General features: G+C 47.2%; 1 protein-coding gene across 8 annotated transcripts in view; it reads left to right on the top strand.

The window, feature by feature from the left end:
- COL27A1 (collagen type XXVII alpha 1 chain) overlaps window positions 1-24,090 on the top strand; it is a 197,486-nt gene that overhangs the window by 5,680 nt on the left and 167,716 nt on the right. For 4 of the 8 annotated variants that reach the window (XM_084494233.1, XM_084494230.1, XM_084494229.1 and 1 more), the window contains one exon: window positions 18,161-18,261. The exons of 2 other annotated variants lie outside the window; for them this stretch is intronic. The gene's annotated coding sequence lies outside the window, so the exon portion shown is untranslated. Of the gene's footprint in view, window positions 1-4,103; window positions 4,218-18,160; window positions 18,262-24,090 lie in introns of those variants that run through there. 2 more of the 8 variants (XM_084494234.1, XM_084494236.1) reach the window with 2 other exon arrangements.

Genomic DNA, 24,090 nt, shown 5'->3' with positions numbered 1-24,090 from the left:
CTGGCAGCTCCTGGAGTTCCCAAGTTGTCTTCTGCTGGTGTGTTGGGCTGGAATAAGCACAGGACATGGATGTTTTGGGTTTTGAGGGTGCTTCTGCATTCAGCTGGACCCAAGAAGAGGAAGCAGTTTTAAGTTTTGATGCCCGGGATAGCCTGAGTGTCGAGATGGGTTTGAGCAGGGTGGGGCTGTTTTGCTTCTGCACGAAGGCCAAACCCTGGGAAAGGGAGGCACACCTAGCCCTGGGTCTGGAGGAGACCTTCAGGGGAGTTCTGAGCTCTCATTCCAGTTCTCTCTCACTTCTGCTGTGTGTTTTTTTTTTTGTTGTTTGTTTGTTTTTTTCCCCCCTAGAGTCTTTGGTGTGAGTAAATGATGCTCACCTGATGGTGTGAGGATGTCTCGCATGTCTAAGACTATGCGATGCTTTAAGGTCCTTGAGCAGAAGGACTTGTAAAAAATAAAATAAAATAAAAATCTGATTAGTTATAATGTAGAACAACCAAAGTTGAAACCTTGCTCTGGTGCAGAAGTGCTTACATCTGTTTTTAAGCATTGCCTTCAACAGAGAAGGCTGGGAAAACTCCAGGGCACTCACAGAACCAGATACTTATATTCATGCTAAGGAGTCCAGACCTGAAAGGTTACGGGGGGAATGTCCTGAATGCTTTGTGCTCCCGAGACTGTGTCTGCACCAGGCTGGCGAAGGCTCTCTGCAGTCAGTAGAGGGAGTGTCTCGTGGCTGACTCCTGACAGTGAGAGAACTGCTTTAATTCCTAGCAGCCCTGTGCATGCAGAAAACTTCACAGAAAGGGGTTTTTGTGCGTGTCTTTGCCTGGGCATTGTCATCAGATGGGCTTGCTGCTGGCGTGAGCGAGGGGCTGAGCTGAAAACCCGCCCAGACCCTGGGACAAATGTGTTTTCCCCACGTGAACTTTATGAAAGAACTTCTCAGTCCATTTAAGAAAACAAAAAAGTGTTAGGAGCAGAGGCTTGGCCAAAGCTTGGGGTCCTGGTGCAGAGACTGGAGGGAACAGAAAAGCCTCAGTGGAGAGCGTTTCTAAAAAAACAACCCTGTACAGGCCAGGCTTGTGCTTCAGTACTAGCTCAGGGCCTATTTACCAACCTTCCCCTGCTCACGGGGAAGAGGAGAGATGTGTTAAAGAGAAAATAAGAAAGAGCCCTGTGCCTGGAGCAGCAGTGATGGGGAGCCCCAAATGCCACTGCCCTCTGTCCCCTGGGATGCTCCATGCTCCTGGCAGGGGACGAGCTCTCACACTGGTCCCAGGAGTCTTTTATTTTATTTTTTTCCCCCACATCTGGGCCTGGATCTATATTATGACAAAGCCACTCAATCAATAGCGCTTGTGTGCCAAATCTCACCGCTGCTCTCAGGAGTAAGTGTGCTATTGGCAAAAAACACCTCGTCTCTTCCAGATGGCCAAGGCATCCTCCAGCGCTGGGGAACTATCGAGTCTTCCTGCGCTGCCAGGATTTCTGAAAGATGTAACTGAGACAGAACATACTGCTTTAATCAGCTGGTGATATCTCAGTTGACTTTATTTGCATCTGCTCCCCACCGATCCTGTGGAGCGAGGCAGACCCGAGGTCAGGCTCTGTTGGACTGGGGCTGCACGAGCTTGGATGAGCTCCCTTGGACAGTCGGTGGTGCACAAAGGGCTGATGAGAAAGGGATTCAGCTCGGTGTGTTGGCACTTGTGTGTGGTGCTTGTATTAAAAGTCCTTGCTGTCAAGCCAGCCATCACTTATAATTAGCTTTTACTTCTTCTGTGCGCCTCCTGGCAACAGTGGCTCTTCCCAGGCTGCCTGTGGGTGCAGGCTGTGGGAAGGCTGCTCCGGGCGTGCGAACAAATAGTCAGAAATGGCTCAGGAAGAGGAAAATGGCCCCTTTATCCCCATCTCCAGCTTTGCCAGGTCATCTCAGCAGGAGCATCCCACCCGTGGACTCACTGGGGAGCACTGCTGGGGGGAGGCCAGGTGCCCCTGGGTGCGCTGGGGAAGTGCAAGGGCTTTGGGGTGGGCAGGTTTGTAATCACATTAAGGTGGGTCTGTTTTGGGGGAGGGCAGAGGGAGGGTGGGTTTTGTGGAGGTGCTGCATGGCCGTGCTGGCCGAGGAGCAGAAGGAGGAGATGATCTGCTGATGAGTTGGAATGAGCAGGGCCTCGCAGGCAGGAGCAAGTGGTGAGTCCTTGAAGCAAGCGTGCCATCAAAGCGTTTGTGGCATGAGCCTGGCAAATACCCCATTTCTGGGCATTTTGGTGCATGAGATCTCTGTGCAGGCAAAGCCTTTTGGCTGGGTGCAAACCCAGAGCAGCGTGGTGTTGGGGAAGCATTGTGTGCTGCTCTCATGTGCAGAGGTCCCATCGATGCTCCGTGCCACCTTCTGGCATGTGCCCACAGGTGGTGGAAATGGTCCCAGGGCATCTGCCACATGGGGAGTCTGGGCCCTCAGCTGCTAGGAGGTCTGCCCACACAGGAACACAGATTACTGTGCTAATTGAAGCTTTAAAGTCCAGGAAATAAGATTTTCTTTGGAGCGGAGAGAGGCCGGTCTCTCTGGCTGCAGGGCGGAGCGCTCAGCATAGTGCTTTTTCTGCCTGGGGCATCATTGTGGATCGCAGCTGAAGGGACAGCAGCAAAAAGCGTGGAGAACAGGTGAGATCAGAGCATATTTATAGTAATGATAACTCACGTGGCAGGCAGGATGGAAGAACCTCTTGCTGCTCTGATCTCAAGCGCTCTGTGGACTGATCCCTTTGGCAGCCAGGCGTAAAACTGCACGACGGAGATGGCTTGAGCAGGTTGGTGTTACTGACAGGCACAGTGAAACAGCACCTAGGCTGGCAACGAGTTTTCTATTCTGAGGGGATGCCCAAAGCTTTGGGATATCCTAAAATACAACTCGCCAGGTTCTGAGACTCTGTGAAGGACCTTTTTTATTTTTTCGTATTGCCCTGAACACTGTAGCATCGAAAGTTGCAGACGCTTGAAAGTCAGACCGAGACTTCCTCGCAATAATCCCCCCAAGCATTGGAGATGTCACTGTTGTCTAGTCTGTGTATCCTAGACATTACTAGTTCCATCTGATTGCATTTTTATGTTTGCAAATAGAATAATCTAATGACCTAATTTCTGAAGGAAGACTGTTATTTATTAACCATGATGTAAATCCTACCAGCATCAGAATAAAGAACATCAGGCTTTTGAATTTGTTATTTTTAAAGATCCAAATCTCAGGGGCAATTAATCATTTTTCTGACATATTGAATTCAGTCATGTGTTATAGCAACAAAACTTCATATGGGCAGTTTATGATGCAACATTAACTTGTCAGCAAGAAGGACAATTCATGACTGTCTACGACTAGCAAGTGGCAGGCATTTGGACAACTGTCCCATAGTTTTGCAAGCATCAGCAAATTTTATTGGCAAGGTCTATGTAGGCAGAGTATAATATACGCTTTTCTCATATATATTATTAAGAAAGAAAAAAACAACAAAAAAATATAATCCACTGCCAGGAGTTTCCACTTATTTTCCATAACGAGAGCTGGAGGGTCTGTAAAATCTGGCCTCATAAAGAAGTTGCATCGGATGAATTTTTCTTTTACGAGGAAGATGGAAGAAATCTGGGTTTGTTCAGATGCACGAGTCTTCCTAAATTGTAATTCATTGGCTGTGTTACTGCCACGCAGAGGGCTCTGGCTTAGATGGGGCCTGGAGTGGGTGTCTGTCCCTGAGCCTCTGTCACCCTTGTCACTGGGCTGCGATGCTGGTTGGGGCGAATGGAGCATAGCAGCCCCAGGAACAAAGCTGCAAAACTGCAGGGTTTGGGAGAAATGATGGCCTTGGCACACCAGCAGCCTGGCTGCTCTCAGGGTCTTTGAGATATCGCAGGAAGGAGCTGCAAAAGGTTGGACAGAGGAGAGGGATGCGCTTTGCTGTTGTTTATGTTGGGGGCTCTGAAGTGTCCTTGAAAGTGCACGGAAGTGGCTTTGCTTTGATGCAGTAGAGAAGAGAGAAGCAGAAGATAAATGTGGGAGGAGGGATCACACAGGGGAAAAGCAAAGGGATCAAGAAGAGATCTCCATAGCACTGTTCTGGGCAGATATGTGCTGGAGCGAGTCCGTCTGCCAAGGCCAGAGGCTGGGCTGCTGCAGGAGCCGGGCTGTGAGCGGATCTGGGACCTGAAGCAGGATTTCAGTAAGTTGGGGACATGCAAGGGGCCGTGGTCTCGGAGCAGCAAAGCCCATGCAGTTATTGTGCTGGGGTCTAGCCAGGGAGCAGGGAAGGAGTTGCAGCCATGGTCTGGCTTTGGCAGCAGAGCTGGGAGGTGAGGGTCACAGCAATCGAGGACATGTGGGGGAGGCTTTGTGGGGCAGGAGGGAGAGAGATGAAGGAAAATTTTAACTGTAATTAGGCTGGGTTCAGGGCTGTGCCTACACCGCAGGACATCAGTGGGAAATCAGTGGCACTGGAGTAGCCTAAAACTGCTTGATGCATTCCACAAGGCAGGAGGGTACTAAGGCTAAGTGGAGGTGGTTATGAACGGCTCGTCTGTTCACAAGAGGTTTGCACTGAGCCTTATTGCAGGAGTGAGATGATGGCCTGGAGGAAAGTGTGGGAGTAGTGCTGGCCTGTGCCCAGGTGCGTGCGGACCCAGCCGAAAACGCCCAGCCCTGTAGAGCCGGCTGCATCCAGCACGGGGTTGGGTGTGTGGTGGAAAAAAGCAGCGCTGGAGGAGCCCGTTAGGTGGGCACCTGGCTTTAAAGAACACAGCTGGAGGAGAAACTATAAAGGCAGTGAGGATGGGAGGCTGCACAGTGCATGTGCAGTGTCATGTGCATGGCGTGGCCTCGTGGTGGATCTCCGTGGCCCAAGCTGCGTGAGGAAGATGTGTGCAGCAAGGCTGTTTCCGTGTGAATGGCTGCAGATTGAGTGGGATATTTGGGCTGTATGTATGGCATGTCCTGGCTGCTCCTCCCTGGCCACAGATCACACCCTTCTCCTGGCAAAGGGAGGCTGGCCTCCTTCTTCCCATTGGGAGCAGGGAGACAGAGACTGCTTAGGTTTAGGCTGGGTAAAAGGGGCTTCTGTAGCAGCGATCTCTGATGGAAAGCACAAGTTACATGCTGCCTGGAGGTGGAAACGCGTGGCCTCCAGGATCATCGTATACCTCCCAGAACGCTTGTTTTTTGTTGTTAGCAATCAGCTGATCTGAGGCAGTAATACGTTAAAGACTTGCTTATGAAGGGCATAAATGCAAATTGTCCCAATGCAAAGGAAACATCAGGAGTGTAAGAAGTGATGAGCTCAGCTGAACTGGGAGCTGCTCAGTGCCCCGAGACTCAAAGAAGCACACAAAAAGTGGAAACTAGATTAAATGAATAGGTGCACCTCTGAAAAAACAGTAGCAGGGCAAAACCGTGGTGAGTAAGACCAAGCTTTCCTCTGCCTCCTGCCTTTCCTGGAGGGAAACTGATGGTGAAAGTTGCCAGAGCATTTCACAACCTCAGCTTGTCTGTCGTGCCGCATGGTTGCAGTTTGCTATTTCGGTTAATGCTGTACAGCCACTGATGGTGTGGGCTCACGATAGAGATCTTTAAGTAACTGGCTGGGATGAAATTAATCCTGAAGTGTCCAGAGTAGTGCCAAAGAGATTTTTGAGCACCAGTTTGTTCTTGGCTCCTTTCAAGGGCTGCTGAGGATGGCTGAGGTTACACAAAACTGAAAGGGCAAACCTAGTACTTGGCTCTGAATAACGGGGGAGGAAAATAGGAACTGCAGGGCAGAGTGGCTTATCTCTGGTTTCTGGGTTAAAGGAGCAGCTTGTGGCTGCCTAGGGGATACCAAGGCCTTGTCAAAAACACAGCCTGCTAAAGCAAGCAGTCTGCTTCAGTAACGTGGGGAGGGGGCCCGTGGGTGGGTAGGAGCAGTGACCTTGTAGATAAGGTTTCTGATGTCTTGTTACTTGATGTTGTGAATGAGCTAGGAAAATGTGGTGTGGGTTGCAATGTGATGTATGTATCTGTAGTTCATTTCTTCCAAATTATTAATTTGGAGAACATTGCCAACCTGCAGGTATGAAGAACTTCCCGTATTCCAAGGAGATCAGGAGTAGTGCAGTGGTGTTTTGTCATGGTGTTCGGATGCCTTAATGATCTGGATGATAGTGTAGGACAGTCATGTAGAAGTTGCAGGTAACAGCAAGGTGGGAGGTTTTCAAGTGTGCTGGAAGATGAATTTCAGCTTGATCTTGAGGGAACCCCTCCTAGATCAAAACCAAACCCTGTGTGATTCCCTAAAAACACAGGTGAATATGTTTGGGAGCAGTCCACTGCATGATTGCAGGAAGGAAAAAACCTGCCAGATCCTGTTCCTGCAGATGACCGTCCCAGCCTTGTTCTGAAGGAAAATGGGGCTTTGTTGGCTTTGCCAGGAGGTCCCCAGAAACCCCCAAGAAATAGGAGGGGAGATAAAAGTGAAGGTACCGCATTCAAAGTTGAGGAGAGTTCATGGGAGATCCCAAGATGAGCAGGGTTTTCAACTTCTGTGCTGTTGATTGGGACATTGGGACAGGAGCTGCCATAATTTGGCAGCCGGGGCTTGCTCTGCTTCTGCTCATCACGGTGCCTGGCCAGGAAAGTGACAGGGGTGTCTTCAGCTGCTCCTTCTCTAGCAGGCTGCTGGCAAGGCCCAGGATGTAATTCCCTGCACCTGCTGCTTGGGAACCTCTCCAGATCCTTCCAGGTTGTGACGAAGTGGCTCTGCGCTGCTCCTTTCCAAGAGAACAACGTGATCGATGCGTATCTGCTGAGACAAGTCGGTCTGTGCAATGTCAGCGGCTTGCGGAGTCCTGTAGCGTCGGCTTCTTTCGGGTGTAAATCTAGGTATCGCTGTGATAGTTGGGAAATGGAATTTCAGTTTGAGCTTGCCTTTGCTCAGTTCCAATAAATGGCTATGGGTTGAAATGTTTCTTCTGGTTGCGAAGAGGCTTTCTGCATATTTTCCTGAGCTAGGTGGCTTTCAGGTGAGCACCACAAGGAAATATCTGCATTTCAGTTGCACCTCTGAGCATTTCCAAATATACCCCTGTAGTCTCAGAGGGGAGCAAGGGTGTTGAATGCAAGGTGATGGATTTCTCTGAGCAGTAAAATCTTTCCCCTGGTGACTTTTTCTTTTTGAGTTATGGTCTTGTGTGTAACCAACTGTTCTGGTAGAGCTTGGGAAAGAGGCGTGCTGGTGGTTTGCCTGTCTTCTCACCAGATATTACCTTTTATTTTCACGTCTATTTAACAGCATGAGGAGAGGTGCCGTTCTGGCACTGCAGTGTTGTCAAAGGCTTGGTTGCAGTCAGCTTCATGGTGATGCACATTCTCATGCTGTTTCTGCATGCATCTAGGGATGCTTGAGCTTTCTTCAGAAACCTGCAGCTTCAGGAGCCTTGTGCATGTACCTGAGATAGTGTGGGCTGGTTGCTCCTCAAGAACTGGCTGCGAAACATAAATGTTGTGCTGTGCTTACTAAGATATTGTGCGCAAAAGCTAGCACCATGTACATCTGCTGGAGTGTCTCTTTGCAGCGTCAAACACTAAGCAAACTCCTCAAGTCCCCACCAAGCCTTGCTTTGCAGAGCTGGGGCAAGCCAGGTAAGTGCAGGGAGTTTATTTTAATACGGATGAACTGTTTCAGCCTTGGGAGCTCTCCAAGCAGATGCCAGCTACGCGGAGACAGAGGAGCTTGCTTGTTCCTGTGCATCTCTTGTGCCCTGGGCCTCAAATTCCACTGTGCTGATGGCACAGGCAGAGATGCCCTTGCTGGTTTCCAGCCAAGGTAGCGATGTGTTTTCCTGCCTCTGTACATCTCCCTCCAGCTCCTCCACTGCCCGTCCCAGAGTGCACAAACAGACCCTGTCACCTCTGCTCTGCAGAGCCTGATTTTTCATCATCAAAGTCACACCGAAGGGAGGGAGTTTGCACCAAAAAGCCTGCGTTTCTTGTTGCTCCTGGTTTGTAGCCAGAAGACCTCAACAAGCCATCTCGCTGCATGCCAGCCGGCCAACAGAAAACCTCCTGTCAGCCCCCTTGCTCCCACACACAGCATTTACCCACCAAATTCCACAAACTTGCCCATAAAATGCAATTAAACGAGATGCCCAGAACAGTTTGGACCCATAATGTTTTGCTGACTGCTCAGCAGGGCCCGATGGCTTGTCTGAAAGCTTCCTCCCATCTCCTGCCTCTGCCTTAGCACGTCGCTGCTCCCTGCAGGAGGCTGAGTGGCTGTCCTGGATGGGGTCGGGGCTCTTGATTGCTCCCTTTCCCTGCTTGCCAGTCCATTGACGGAGGCTGCGTCATCTTGAGCAGGAGGACCTCCATCTCAGGGAGTTGGCCTTTGCTTATTAAAACCCATTTCTTTCAGGATTGCCTTTCCACAGCTTCTGGATTCAGAAATACTGAATCCATGTCAGAAGAAAACGTGTTCGAAGGTGACAGTTGCTTCAAGATCCAGCTGTTCCTTTGCGCGTGGGTGCCTTCCTGGGGGCTGTCATTTCCTCAACCTGTCTTTTTAATTATTTTTTTTTTTTGTCTCTGGTGGATGGTATCGGAGCGTTCCTTGGCTGCAGCATGCAAATCCTACAAAATCCCTTGATCCCCCTGTCTAGTTTCAGACTTGTTTATGGAACAGAGTCTGTGTAGGTATTAGTGGCTGGTTAGCAGTGGAGGAGCAGAGATGTGTTGCAGCATCAGACTGGATTCTCAGTGGTACTTGGCACAGGTAAAAAAAAAAAAAAAAAAAAAAAAAAAAAATCCTGTCCTGAGGATTGCTCAGAGGATGTTCCAGCCCCGGCTGCTCTGGAGGCAGAATGTGGCTGAGCTGGGTAGCCTTAAATATGAAAGGCAAGTTTGAGCTGTGATTTCTTGGCCACTTATCCATGTTGACTTGGCCGTGAGACCTGATGGCACAGCCGTGTGTTCAGTAAGCTGGCATCTGCCATCTGGCAGGGCAGTGCTGCAAGTTTCCTCCAGTCTTGTGCTCCGTCCCCTCTGTTTATGTGAAGCCAGTGGGGAAATGCAGCATTAACTGATACATTGATGGTTATCAGAGCTGTTTTGCTTTTATTTAATCCAGACTTTTCAGCCTCCCTCTGTCTGATGGAACAACGTGTAACCGAGCACAGCTAGTGCCTTGTAGGAGCGATGACGTGCTTGGGAACAAGTGACTTTCTGCATCGTGTGCCACGGGCTGTTGACACAGGATCACCCTGCTGATGGATCCCATGCTTTTCCCTGCAGACTGTGGCACAGCTCTGTGTTATGTTCAGATCTGCCAGTAAGATTACCAGGAGGCAAGTTAATGCAGCAGGAGGGGGAGACCTCAGATGGGCTGGTACAGCACATCCCAAACTTGCCCTGCGATGAAAGGCTGGGGACCTCTGGATGTCAGCATCTGGGGCCTGCCTGCAGGTGCTGGGATGGTTTGGGACAGCTGTGCAGGTCCTCTGGCTGAGCCCCCAATAGAACAGAGAGCTCTGAAGCACACCCCTGAGAGCAGAGAGATGCTGAGACTATTTCTGTTCTGATGGGACTTCTCTAGAATTCCCTGTGGTTGTGGTTCTGCCTTAATTATCCCAGATCTTGATGCCATATGTTAATTTCCGAGTGCTTTGCTCAAGAGAAGAGCCCAGCATTTCCCTATAGGTTCTCACTTCATTAATGTATTGTCAGCCCATAACAGAGCATTCCCTGCTGTTAAAGCAGCCCCAAGACCAAGATAAAACTCCTTGTGGACATGGGGAGGCCTGAGCCAAGACCCTGAGGAGCCCACAGCTGCCTTCCTGTTGAGAAATCTGAGATCGGAGATGGTCATCTCTCTGCAACCCCTGTTTTTCCTTCACCTTTTCCTTTTTTTTCCTTTTGTGTTTAAAAGAATGATATATATATATATTCCTTTGTATAGAGGAAAATTCCTGCACACCTAGCTTCTCTTGTGTGTGTGGTGTTTTCACGTGGCTCTTTTCAACCTGGCTTATTTTGGTGTTTCCAGGTCAGAAACAGGAGGACATCACCGCCCCCGGTCCCTATTAGCGAGGGCCTTGTTGGCCATAACAGAGGATGCCTAAGGCATCCTTCCACCTCTCCCACGCCAACCTTCTCCTGCACAATTCCTCTTTTCTTCCCCAAGTGAAAGAGCTGCCTGAGGGCTGTGGGGATCACCTGGCTGTGGGCATGAGCCCGGGGATATTTTGGGCAGGGGCATGCGAGGGCTGGGTGCGTGCTGTTTGCCTGGGAGATGTATCGGGGCACTGTAGCTCCACGAGGACCTTGCCATGTTACACAGCAGCTTTGTGGCTGAGCAAAAATAAATGAGTGACTTATCCCACTGCCAAGGACCGTCAGTGGGAGGTCAGTGTTTGATATTTCCACACCCAAAAAAGCAGCCCCAAGCTAGAATTACAGTACAAAATACCCATTCAGACCTCTCCAGCCTTCTGTTTTCATTGACTTCCATCCCCTGCTTGTACACACAGAGTCCCTTCCTTTCCAAAAGAAAACAGTACCGCTGATAAGGGACACTTATCTCAGCAAGTCATTACAGAACAAGCAAGCTTTTGTGTTTGCATCTGATTCCTGCTGCGATGTTAACAAACTCCTCGTATGGAAGCTTTATTTTCCACTCTAAAGATGGCCCTTAGGGTAATATGCGAGGTGCATTATATATCTCATAAATACTTCCCACAGATGTTCCTTCCTTCCTTAAAAAAAAAGAAAAGAGAGGGGGTGACTTCTTAAGGTTTCAGCGTTCTGTCTGTTCTGTAGAGTGCTTTTAAACAATGATCCCTGGCTCTGCTGCACATGGATATTTACCCTTCCTGTGCTCTCTGCTGGGATGTTGCTGCCCTTTGATCCTCTCGAAGCACTAGCCGGTGCTGGAGTTTTCTCTCTCGTTGCAGTGGGTTCTCATTATGAACTGAAAGCTCATCCTCAGTTGCAGCAGTTCAAATTCAGTGTGCTATTTCCCTCTGCACATGCCAGGGCACAGCATGTGCCATGGGTAAGTATTGAGGTACTATGATTATAGATCTTCATAATGAAATCTGTGCTGCAAACAGGATTTCCAATCTAACTTCAGTGCTCAGCACGTTCTGAGGTAGACCCTAAAGCTGAGAACTTTGCAGAAGAAAGGTCTTTCATGGCAATTGAGGATGGATATTGGCTTCCTGTAATTCTGTGGGCCTTCCTGTCGAGGAAGGTTGGGCTGATCTCCAGGTGCCAAGGAAGCTTCCTCTGCAACCTGGGAAAGGGGAGGTAGAGAAGTACCACCAAAAATCCAGCAGTCGGGAGGCTGGATGTGGCCTCTCTGCGGAGCTGTGGTGAGATGAGAGCCAAGCTCAGTGGTCACAGTGCTCCCCCCAACCTTCCACCAGCCGCATGGTGTGCAACTGGAATTAGTTCAGGCCAAGCGGCGAGTTGGTTGCAGCGCTGCAGTAAGGGGGTGGGAGGCAGCTCTCCCAGCATGGTGTCAAGCAGCTACTCTGCATGCAGCTACTCCGCATCAACCTCGTGCAGCCAAGATCTGATGCAATTCTAATTTTCGTTATGTACGCAAAACAAATTGGAGTGGGCTATAGCTATCCTTGACAAATAAACTAAAAACAAGAGCTGGTTGGAAAACGTCCCCCATCCCAATGGGATTTTTTTTTTTAGGCAAAATCCCAGATCGGAATATTCCAGTTCTTCCACGTGATGCTTTGCATTATGTTCCTGCTGCTCATCGGCAGGCTGCCTCGCTCGCGCCCACCGCTCCCTGGTGTGCTCCTGTCCTGGTCCCCGTGTCGGGGGAGCCCCTCGCAGCAGCAGCGTGCGGGATGCTTCGTGCCTGGGAACGTTGCCTGGTGAGCAGCAGAGCGACCCTGAATAGCTGATTACAGCTTCCCATGAGATATCGCGTGCTCTGTGCTTTGTTCAGCAATTTCTGATGTTCCTTCGGAAGGAAAGGTCACACAACTCTTAATGTGAATGAACTTTTTCATTAGGAAAATTTCTTATGGATTTTCTTTTCTGTTTTGTTTTCCTTTGCTTGCCACCTTTTAATTAAAACAGCCCTGTTTTAAACAAACCACTCTTTAAAGAGGTTCTGTTGACATATTCAAAACTCCCTCCATCTTAAATCCTTTTAAAATAAGGATTAAGTCTGGCCACTTCCAGTCACCTGCCCAAATAAATGAGCTTGCAGTGTACTTGAGTTCAATAACCTGGACTGCTCTGGTCAAAGGAGAATTTCTAAAGCCATCAGTGAAGTGTTCCTGGTCAAAGGAGATACGAACAGCAACCAGCTTAGTGTTGGGTGTGTTGTACCTGCTCAGGGTCCTCTCCTTGGATCGTGCTGGTTCTAGCAATGTGGAAATGGAGGTCCTAAACTGCTGCATGTCCTACAAGTGTGCATGCCTGGCAGATCATTCCACGTGGTGCGTGTAGAGTTCTGAAAGAACTGAGTAGGTTCCTCCTGTACCAATCACTTTTCTTGTGATATATTTGAAAGCCTGAATAATTGGAAACACTTAAGTAGCCTTCAGGGAGATTACTGGCATGCCATGGCATATAGGCTATAGCTTGTTAAGCTCTTGGTGAAAAGCTACATATGTTTTTGGCCTTGCCTTGGAAAAGAGAAATTGAAAACATGGTAAATGACAGAGCTGGGACCACATCCCAGAAGGCTGTATCTCTCGCTGTCTGTCTCTTATCCACCCTGGTGCCTGCATGTTACCCTTCTCTGTCTGCGGCTAATGGTTGCTGTTACTCAAACTTTGATAGCGAGGTGACCTCGGAAGAAGCTGACTCTTAAAAACAGCGGTGTTATGACATGTTGGATTTGTGTTTTCTCTGGTATTTTCACCTTCCTGTGCATCCCAGTTCAGTTCCAGCCAATTTCTCAGCACGGGGAGCTCGCCCCATCACTGCAGTAGGAGCAGGACGTGGCTGCTGCAGGTACCAGCTGCCTCTCGGTGGGGGACTTGTGATGAAGGCTGGGCAAGTGCATCTGTCCCCTCTTGCTGAATTGAGTCTGTATGGGGGGAACAAAACCACAACCTACGATACTTCTGAAACAACTCCTTTACTAATTTTAACTATTGCTGGCAGGAACAGCTTTCACGCCCTTGTACACGCTGTACTGCGTTAGCCGTAATGATTCTCTACTGTCATATAATCTAATTGCAAAAATGGGCCAAATTCTGCCGATGGCACGAGGCCAGAGCAGAGAGCTCCAGAGCCCTAATCTCCCTGGCTTTATATCCTCCCCTCTTGCATCTACTTTTTTCATCTCCGATGAATAGAAGGCTTCATCTTTTTTAAACTCCAGCAGGACAACACACATGTGGACTGACTCTCCCACAAACTCCTCAGTAACACTCTCGCTGTTTGGGGGAAGTAAATATGCGAATTTCAAAAGTCTTTCTGTGTGGAGAATCTGTTTGGATTTGAACAGGAAGTGGGGAGCAGGCATATAGGTAGTAATATTAATGAAGTTTTTTATAAAGACTTCATTCAAGGCTTTCAAAGAAAATATGACTCTTATGGGACCCACAGTTTATCTGCCAAGTCCAAGAATCTGGTTGGAATTTAAAATATATATTTAAAGGTCTCAGAGAAGTAGCAGATTAGAAAATAGAGCAGCTTGGGAAGGGCACATGGGAAATTAGTGCCAGAAGAGGAGATGGGTCCTTGGGGGCCGAGCTCTGCAGCAGGGTGCTGAGCCACCAGACAATAAATGCTTTGCTTGGCTATGGAGTGGCAGGAAGAGGGGGTGACTGGTGTAAATCCAGTCACCTCTTCCAGCTCTTGTGCCACGTTCAAGTGGTGAAGGATGTGCAAAAGGCCTCCTGCTGATGGATGTGTGCTTTTGCAAGACCTCGAGTTCAGACTCCTTCCTTCCTTCTTTCTCCCACACGCTCATTTTCTGCCTTAAAAATGCAGCTAAATAATTTTCATCATTTCCTTGAGGGTCCCAAGGTTGCTTGTTGTGGGACTGGGGGACAAGAGCGTGCAGCAGTCAGGTGAACTGGCTGGGAAGGAGAGGTGTCTGGCGGGGAGCAGCCAGGGGCAGCAGCAGGGCATTTCTGATGGGTCTTCTGTGTCTCTAAGGCCCCTGATGTGTCTGCATCATTACTCTGGGGGGCAGAGAATCAATCTGAAAAATCTTTTGCTTATTTTGGGGAGAACAGGCTCCCTGATAGTGGCACAGAGTTTTCCAATCATCCCATCCAAGCCTGGGAGGCTGTGATCCTCCTTTATATGGGAGAATCACAGGGAGAGCTTGCTCCCTTGTGGTCCCTCACAGCCTTTATTTTTCTTGGGGCTGGTAGTTTGTTTCCTAATCTGCACTGGATTGTGATCAGAGACCTCTGCTGGCTTGCCCATTCCCTATGTCTCAACCCAAGCCATGGTTCATTCATGCTTGGGTGCTTCCAGATGTCCTACTCGTGTCCCCTTTCCAATGTGCACCCGTAGCTTTCTCCAAGCCTCTCTAAAAGCCTGTGTTTGTTGTTTGTGTCGCATGAAAGGCGATGTATGTGTTCACTGCTTTGGGTCAGATGTTGTTAGCCTGGAAAATAAGCAAACAAGCAGAAGCTTGTGAAGGATCACTTCTCAGCTTGGCTGTTTAGTTAGCAACCTGTGTACAGCTCGACAGCTGGGCCTTGCACGCAAGGTGTCAGGTGTGGCAGTGGTCCCCACCAGAAAGGCTTTGACAGATGATGTGCAAACGCCCTGTTTGTGACAGTTTTACTCTTACCTGGCAGTGATCCTTCTTGTTTGTACGTTGCCCCTGTGCTTTGCATTCCCAGTGCAGGCAAAGTACTGCGACTTCAGGCAAATGGCAAGAGCACGAAGCTGCACCCTGGTCTTGTTTAGAAAAGTCAGCAAGGCTAATTTGGAGCGAAGGCAATCTCTGTGCATGGGTCAAAGACCCCAAGAATGTATGCAGGAGCACTCAAGGACGCATCTGTCCAGCCTCGTGCTCCTGTCCCTAGCAAGAGCAGCCAGGAAGAGGGTAATGACCTGCATAAAGTGATAAGTTTTCCCCAAAACATGTTTTGCTGGTGACTTGATTCTAGGGGCTTCCTCAGGCACTGATGGTGCCTTTTGGATTCCACACTTAGCGATTGATATTTTTCCAATTGTTTTTTGCCATGTCCCAAAACAAATGGTTTTACAGCTCAGCTGTGCACTGTGCCCTACTGTAGGGCTGCTTTACGCTCTGTGTGAATGTGTTCATGTCTCCAGAGCTGTGCCTGATGTGCAGGCCTGTATGAGGTGATGGAGCTCATCATTGCGTGCTGGATGTGATGCTTTGGGGCCATCAGCAGCAGTTCAAGGTGGCAGGACTGGTACCAGAAATGTCAGCTGCATTGAGCTTCTGGTATTTCTTTCACCTGGTATCTCTGTTCTACCTGTTCTACCTTTGCTGGGTCCTGGCCAGGTGTTGTTGTTTGATGCAGTGGCTTTGAGGTGTTAGTGATAATCCTCTTTTCTTCTCCCAGCCCCGCAGTCACACTGTAGCACAACAAATCTGTCTGCTGCAGAGGATTTGCAGGAAAACTCTGTCTCTATTTAAGCTGATGACAAAGCTCCTGGGGGTTTAGGCTGTATTTCCATATGATCACAAAACTGTCTTTCAGTGGCAGCAGGAATAACTACCTGGAGAACAGGATCAGGCTCCATCAAAGAATTTGTCAGGTTTTAAACAGTAGCAAAAAAAGAGGTTCCTGTTCTTCTGCATTCGGTAAGGAGACATCAAACAGCATGACCCAAAGTACATCTTGGCTGATGTACTTACTTGACTTTCTTTTCACTGAAGAGCACATCCTTACACTTCAAGTCAACGCAAGACCAAATATCAGTGTTTACATAACAAAAATAACCCGAGGATTTTTTGCTTCAGCATCAGATGAATGGAAAGGATTTCCAAAAAAACATGACTTGGAAATAGATAATAAAATCAGTGAGCAAGCTGCTCTCATGAGCAAGCCTACAGGGTGAAGTCAGGATTTTTTTTTTTAAAGGCTAAAGTAAACTCTGTGAAAATGCCCACCCTGTTGAAGGAGGTTTTTTGGTGACTCCAGTGGCTGAAACACCCAGAAGAGGGTGGATATTTTGGCATGCTGGACAAACAGAGGCTAACAGGAGCAGCGAGCTTGTGACTCCCTCCGTGTATAAAATGATGGTGATTCATCCAGGTTTTTATTTTAATAGCAAGGCCACCAAGCCAGCTAAAATACATCTGAGGTGAATGCCATGGAATAAAAGGATCAGCTCAGGACAGCAGAGCGGTGACGGGATGCCAACGCCCCGTGGTGGGTACCAAGACTGGAGGCTTGTCCCACCAGCAGCCAGGTTGCCAGGCACAAAGGAAAGAACGGGCAACTGCTGCTGCTTTGGCAGGGATGGAACAAAAACAAGCACTAAGCAGTCCAGCCCTTTTGGATTTTCATCATTTTTGTCTACCTTCTGTTAAGTTTCCATAGGCTTAAAACTGGAAACAACCTGGGGCCCTCTTCTCCCCCGCATCCCCAAACCCGACTATTTCTGTGACTTGGCTGGGGCCAGAGGAAGCTATTTCAGTAGGAAATGGTTATTTTAAGACAATCTAGAAAAGGCGATGGCTCTTTGCCAAATTAATAACATAATGCAACTAAAATGTTGCTTTTCGTGTAATGCTTCCAGGGCTAGCACAAAACCAGAGTGCAGTGAGTTTATGGGGCTGCCGGTCATTACCCTGCCTGTAGCGGTGCTCCCCGCTCAGCTGCTTCACCTCCTTCCTCCTCCTGCAGCCCAGGATGTCAGGGGCTGGAGCAGAGCTGTTGTTTCTCCACTGGCCTTAATTCTAGCCAGCGGAAAGGCAAGTGACGCATATTTGAAGGGGTGACTTAAGGCTTTGGACCTGCTGAAAAAGAGCAGCTCTCCTCCTGAAAGCTGAGCAGAACTGTAATCGTGGCACACACAGGATTTCAGATCTCTTGGAAATAATATTTAAAAATTTGTATTTACTTCAGAGAGCACATCTGTGCTTCTGAGTGGTGTTAAACAATATCCAGGACGTGTGAAGGGAGAAGCAGTTGTAGGAAGGGCTGCGTGGCTGGCATACAGATGAGCTCTGAGCTATGCTGCTCCAACCTTCAACCAAATTCTGAGGGCTCCATTTCTCATGCTGCTCTGTGAGACAAAAGGACACATGAATTTTGAGGTAAAATGAATATTAAGGACTAGAGACTGAACCCAGAGCTGTCCAGCTGTTTGTTCTGGATACAGGTTGATTTTTCACATATATCTGAATGAGATTTCAGCTCCAATTCCTTGCTTTTTTTTCAATGTATATAAACGAAGGAGGTGTTTATTGCTGAAGGAAATGCAGTGGGAAGAGCACAATTTTTTTTGGCTTTCTGTCTGGTCTCCACAACAGTGAGAGACTGTGAAAATACAAACAAATCTTTATTTCTGGACTAATTGCTTAAAGCCAGGAGCTTGCAAAAAGCTGAGAATAACTTGATGCAAAATGCAGTTCTGTCACCCCGTTTTCACACTCCTCATTTCTCCATACACTTCTGTTCCCTCTTTCATGTTAGTCCTTCCCTGTAGCCCTGTCCAGGCTATTGAAACCTGTAAGCTCATCCAAAAACTACTGAAGGACACAAAGCTTTCTTTTGACTTAATGAACTTTAAGTACGTAAGGCCTAAACTAACATGGTCCTGCTCCCAGCCCATCTGTGGAAACAAATTCAGACACCAATTCAAATGCTGGTTTGGAAGCACTTTTGACCGTTTACATAAAACTCTGAGATCCTCAGGATTTTGTTTTCGTCCTTAACGCTGCAAAACAAGCCCTCAGCAATAGAGGAAGACAGGGGTTGATTTGATTTGTTTGGGGAATCTACCCTTTTTCTGAATGTTCACAGGCTGGACTTGCAGATGGCACAGCTGATGCCCTGTTCCCTCTGCATGCCTTTGAGCTGGATGCCAACCACCTCCCCAGACCCCTGCTGCTTCATTTAACTAGTTGTGCTGGGGGGGAAAAAGGATCTTTTTTTTCTTTTTCCTCCCTGTCAAAACACTGTCTGACACTTTTGGCTTCTGTTCTGTTTTGTGCAGCAAGCCAGTCCTGGTGCCTCCAACCAAGTGGGACATCACAATGCAGACTTCTCCCAGGGAGGTAACACTGCTGAGGTTCGCTCTGCAGACAAGATGTGAAGGTGGGCTCCTCTGCTAGGACAGCTTGTGCAAAGGCTTCCCCAATCTGAGCTCTTCCACTAAACAATGAGTGCCCAGCTTAACCCAGGGGGAGGAAGTGATTCTAATTTAATCATCGGTTGGATTTTAAATGCACATTACAAGTAGATGGTGTGAGTTAAAGATATCAACATCAGTTTAATAGCAGAGCTGGAGATCCTCGTGTACTTTCAGGTATGGAAGAATGGTGAGAAAAGAGGGGTGTTTTCCACACAGCCCCTCCAAGTGTTCATCTCCTGTATGTGGCACAGAAGTGACTCTGGAGGAGGAGGAGAGCAGCCTTACTATGGAGTGTTATTATGGGACAGACTTTGCCATTTAGGCATTGAAGGAGGTAATGGAAAAAAAAACTCCTGTGATTTTGTTCCCTGGCTTCTTTCTCTAGCCTCCTTCCAACCCATGTACTCATCTCCAACCAGAGCACTGGAAGCACCCAATGGTTCTTGGTTTGAAATCGAAATCTATTCTTTTTTCCCCTCTTCTTAAAGTCTGTGATCTTCCAACAATTGATCCCATTGGCTTCAGAGACTCAAGGCTGGGAATCACTTTGTTTTAGAGTAGTTTTCCTATAGGTTTTCCTATAGTTTTTCTCTGAGGCTTTTTTTTTTTTTTTTTTTTTTTTTTCTTCTTCTTCTGCTCTATTAGTTTAATGCATTAATTTGGCACAGAAGAGGTGGAGCCCATAATATCCTGTTCCTGAGGAAGGAGTGCTGGATAACACTGTGAGCCACTGTTCCAAGCATGGGCTTATTTACTTTAATTAGAAAGTGCACTTGTTGAGTCGTCAATTAATTAGGTAAAGCAGCACCTACTGAGAGCAGATGAAAGAGCTACTGTGTGAGAGGAAGGAGGGAGGGGGAGACATGAGGGATGAAAAGGGAAAGATAATACCAGCGCTGGAACGTAAATGGTGTTGGGGATGCCAGAAAGAGATCACAGGTACAGCTCTGTTACGGCCTAAATTGGAGTCACTGTGCCTAGACTGGCTTCAGGTACGGATCTTGGGCATTTTTGGAGTCATTCTGCAGACTGCTTTATAGGGGATCATTGACCAGGGCTTGGGGATGGATTTACTTTGTCCTGTCCCAGGCCCTGCCTAACCTGCCATGTTCTAGAGGCTATAGGTCAGGCAGGAATATCTTGACTAGCTCATGGTCTTTTGGCTGGCAAATGACACAGCAAAAAAAAAAAAAAGTACAATAGTTTGTTTTAGAGAGGAAATAGTTCATTCTGACTTAAAAGACATCTGAATATTTTTGCTGTTTCATTCCCTTTCTCTCCTTTTGCATTTTTCTTTGAATATATCCAAAATTTCAAAGCAAACAAGCTAAAGTCAGTTTTGAAAGAAAATTTTCATGTTGTGATTCCAGAAACAGGCTATTAATACCAGATGTTTAAAAAGTCATAAATGTTTTCCAAAAATAAGGAGACTTAAATGATACGTCATGCGTAGTCCTTCCCTTCTGACTTCTGTAGTGTGTAGGATTCGTCTCACAGATACGCTTGCATGAAATGAAATAGAGGTTTTGGGGGTTTCCAAGCAGAACTTGAAGTTCTTGCACAAGAATCCAAAAGCTGGAGTTTTAAGCAATATGCCGAGCATCATGAGACTTGTGATAAAATCAGTCTGGGTTGCCAATTTTAAACTTAAACCCATCTCCCCATCAAAAAGGTTCCCTTGAACTTCAGCCCAGAACCACTGGAAGAATTCAGTGGAGCTGGGCTGAGCCTTGGGACTGACCCTTTGCCTGGCAGCCCCGTGCTTGTGGTAGCTTGAAGCAATGTAGCTAATCAAAAATGTGTTCAGCGGCTGGTCGCAGTGCTCTCCAAAAGTCTGTGCTGACAGATCAATACTCTGGCGCAGGACGCAGATAATGGGTCTTCTGTGATCTTCCGTGCACAGGAGGCTTTTTTAAACTGCCCTGGAACGTATGCATAGGAATATTTCAGAGGCTTCAGATGAAATTTTACGCTCTACTGACGACTACACAGCAATTTCCAGGGAATTGTAATAACATAATAAACCAGTCTTCTCAGAGGTTGAAGGAACCTTTCCTCAGCATTTCTGAGGTTCGCTGTCATTCCCAGTCTTTTCCATGCAGAAGTGCAAGTGTGGTTCCACGCTGGATAAAGGCGGTGTTCGTGGTGGGCAGCAGGAACACTGTGAGCTGTTGTAAGCCTTTTCCTGAAACCCTGGAATATTCCTAACAAATACATTTGTGTAATGGCACAGGATTAGGTAATGGCAGTCTTTGGAGCCTGACTCTGCTTAATGTTCGTTTCACTCATGTTCCACTGTGCAGTGTCTCTGAAGACAGAAGCTTGGTGCAACAGAGAAGCTTTTGGCAAATGAGGCAGTGAAATGATTACTACAAAAATACGAACACTTGGGGGAGAGGGTTGGGTTTGTGCATGTGAAAAATAGAAAATTTTGGAGTTGCGCTTACTGTCCATGAGTATAAGAGGGACTCACCGCTCTCTTCCTGCTGCTCTTCTTTCGTTTCTCTCTTGGCTTTGTGAATGTTACAACAAAATCTGAACATTCAGATCTGAAGAGTCCCTGCTGTCTGTCTGCTTCCGTGCTCAGCCCAGCTGCTTTAGCTCTCTTTGTTTTTTATGTCTTTGCGTTGCTGATGCTTCAGTCTGTAAAATGCTGCGGTCCCTTTTATTGACTCTGTTCCATCAGTGTATCCTGAAGCCTTTCCTTTCTTTTTTTCTCCAACATGCAATTTAGCTTTAAATAATTATTGTGAGTTTAGAAATAAATAAATAACTCATGTATAACTTTGTAAATCATCCTTGGAGGTTTTGTACAACAGAGACAACTTCTGAACCATAATGACTGAGGTTTCCGAGGAAGCACAGGGATTCAAATCCAAACCTTTCATTAATTTTAATGAGGAACAGAACATGTGGGTGTGCATCTCTAGAAGTGCTTTAAAATACTTAACTGTTAATGTGTGAACAATCCTGCTTCAACCCCCCCCTCCCTTGATACCATAGTCTCCTGACCTGGTGCTGCTTCTCTGGAGAATAATAGCAAATGTCAAAGCAAGGTTTGCTCCCTTCATGGAAGAGGACCCTGTGGTGTGGATTGTTGAGTGGTTTGATGCCCCACCAAACAGGAGAGAGAGAGACAATAATAAATTTTTAAAATATACATATTTCAGCCCAGCAGCAATACCTGGGCTTCAGGCATAACCTTTGCCATAGGAATTGATTCTGAAGCCAAAGCAACAAGGAAAAGATCTTCGGCTAATGTAGGTCTAGAGCCTTGCGTGTAACTAACAAATATCCCCACCACAGACACTTCTTAGCTGCAGGCCCACCTGCACTGAAAAAAAAAAAAAAAAAAAAAAAAAAACAAACACAAAACTTTGGAAGATGTGTAACTCTGGAACTGGGCAAAGAGGTTTGGATGAATAATTTACATGCTAAAAGTTGTTCACTCCAGGTCAACCAAAGGTATTTGTGAATTTTGCCCAATCCTAAGTGCTTTTCAGCTGGGTAAGGAAAAGTTGAAGCAAACCCAGAAGCTTTCTCCTGTATTTGCACATCAAAGTGTTACTGTCTCCATTTCAAAAATTGTTTTTTGTTAACTTTGAAAGTGATCAGAAAATCCTGGCGTGCTGTGAAACCATAGAATCACAGAATGGTTTGGGTTGGAAGGGACCTATGAAGGTCACCTAGTCCAACCCCCAGTACGTGGGGTTTTGTAATACCCCGGGTGCTGCTGCTTTCAGAGCCAGCATCGCCTGTGAGAACAGCCTGACTGTGCTGTAGACCTGGCACAAACCACTAAAAAAAGCTTTCCTACTGGTATTATTGGTATTTCCATGTTTCTGAAGGGGATGCAGTTTTTCAGCTTTGTATTAATTTGATGAAAGTAAGACAGTTTTGCTTGAAAAAAATGCTCATGGGAGCAAACACCCAATATGATGGCAGTGCTGATTGGGAAACTTGTTTCAAGACCAAATGAAAGACCCTTCCACCTTTGGCATCAAAGCAATGGAACCTGGTGAGGTTCTGCCAAGTCCTATAGCAGCTAAAACCATGTACGTGTGCAGTAACTTTGGTGAGGGGAGACAGAGAACTATACATCGAGTAGCGTTAATCTTTGTTGGTTATTCTTACAGCGATCTGAATATTTCTAGAAGTGACGCGAAGCGTAGCCTGTCTGGTCCATACTCAGTGAATTAAAAAAGCAGTCTAAAACTGCCTAACACTGCTTCTCTGATTTGTCTGTACCAAGGGATTTAAATAGCAATGGATTTTTTAAGGTGGTTTTATATTTTTGGTGTATTTTCCCAAGCTGCCACCCTAAAAAGAGTTGCCTTCATTGAAGTACCAAAGCCAGATGACTTGACTCATGCAGTTGGTCACAGCTAAATTCAGCTTGGACTTCAAATGTCAAACTTTGAATTTGCACGCTGTGCAGGGCTGTTAGAGACAAAATATTCATATTTTCTGAGATGAGGAAGCTGCCATGCCTTCCCCAAAAAAATAAGCAGATTAAAATGTTGTATTTTACATTGTCAGGAAACTATTTCCATTCGGTTCTACTCAGTGCTCGTGTACCAGGCTGGGTTACTGGGACACTGAACTGAGGTTGTGTGGATTCAGCCACAGATTGTAGGGAACAAAGTCTTACAAAGGTTATCGTGTTCATTTATTTCCAAAGGCCAGCAGCAATATCTGAAGATGTGCTGTTCTAAGACATTTGATCAAGAGCTAGAAAATTAAGCCCATTAAAGTATTGATTGAGGCTCAGTACTGAAGTAGCTGCTGTTTGATTTAGAGGAACAATTTGACTTTGCCCTTCTCTGCTGTGAAAGTGGAGAAAATTAGGAGTGCTAGTACCGGCCCTCCTGCAGCAGAAATATCAAAACAGAGCCAAATAGCCCCAGGCAATAAGCTGCCAAGTGGTGGAAAAGGAAAAAAAATCATCTTTAGTTGTGCCAAAATGCCAGAGACCTTGAATGATGCTGCTGTGAAGACGAGCATCCTGTGTAGACTTTGTGTTGTCCCATGAGGGGCTCATGGTTGGCACGGCTCAGGCTTGCTTTCATGCTGGCATGTCACGTAAATCATGTGCAGCACCTGGATGCTCAGCTTTCCTTCTGGAAAGAGTGCCAACGGGTGAACCTGAAGTGAAGGGTTTAGGAAGGGATGTGGAGATTCAGCAAGTGTGCCCACAAGAGAGCTTGTAGTAGGTCTTGGGGGAAGAGATGTCTGGTGGCAGAAGGTCCCTTCTTGGGGACCCTCAGGAGCAGAGGGTTGTTCCTACAAATGCATGGGTTGCTTCTTGCAGGTGTAGCTGTCTCTGGAAGGATGAACTAACCTCTGATGGGCTGTGGGCATGGGGAGGTGCTGTGGTGTGGCACTGGGAGCAGAGATGCTCCGGAGCAGGAGGATGCCTCGGGTGCTGGTGCCAACCTCCACCTGAGCTTGGGGGCAGCAGAGCACACCAGAGCTTCCCGAAACCTCTTTCATCTTGAGAAAGAGAGAGAAAAAGTGCTTTGTGGAGGGAAATAAATAAATAAATAAATATTAATATATATATATATATATATATATATATATATATTAATGCTATGGGATGTGCATCATGATGTTGTCCATGGCAGGGTCCTCCAGCAGGCAGCAGCCTCCTTTTCTCCATGGCCCCAGTGGGTTTGGAGGCTTGCTGCAGACAACTGCTCCTCCAGCTCTCACCATACAGCAACAGGCACCTGGGTTCTGCTCGCCACGAAGCACCAGCACACCACCGGGGTGTCTCCAGTAAGCCCGTG

Source organism: Aythya ferina (genome assembly GCF_964211825.1).
Source record: "Aythya ferina genome assembly, chromosome: 20".
NCBI lineage: Eukaryota > Metazoa > Chordata > Aves > Anseriformes > Anatidae > Aythya > Aythya ferina.
Note: the sequence above shows the minus strand (reverse complement) of the source record. Positions and strands in the feature narration are given on the sequence as shown.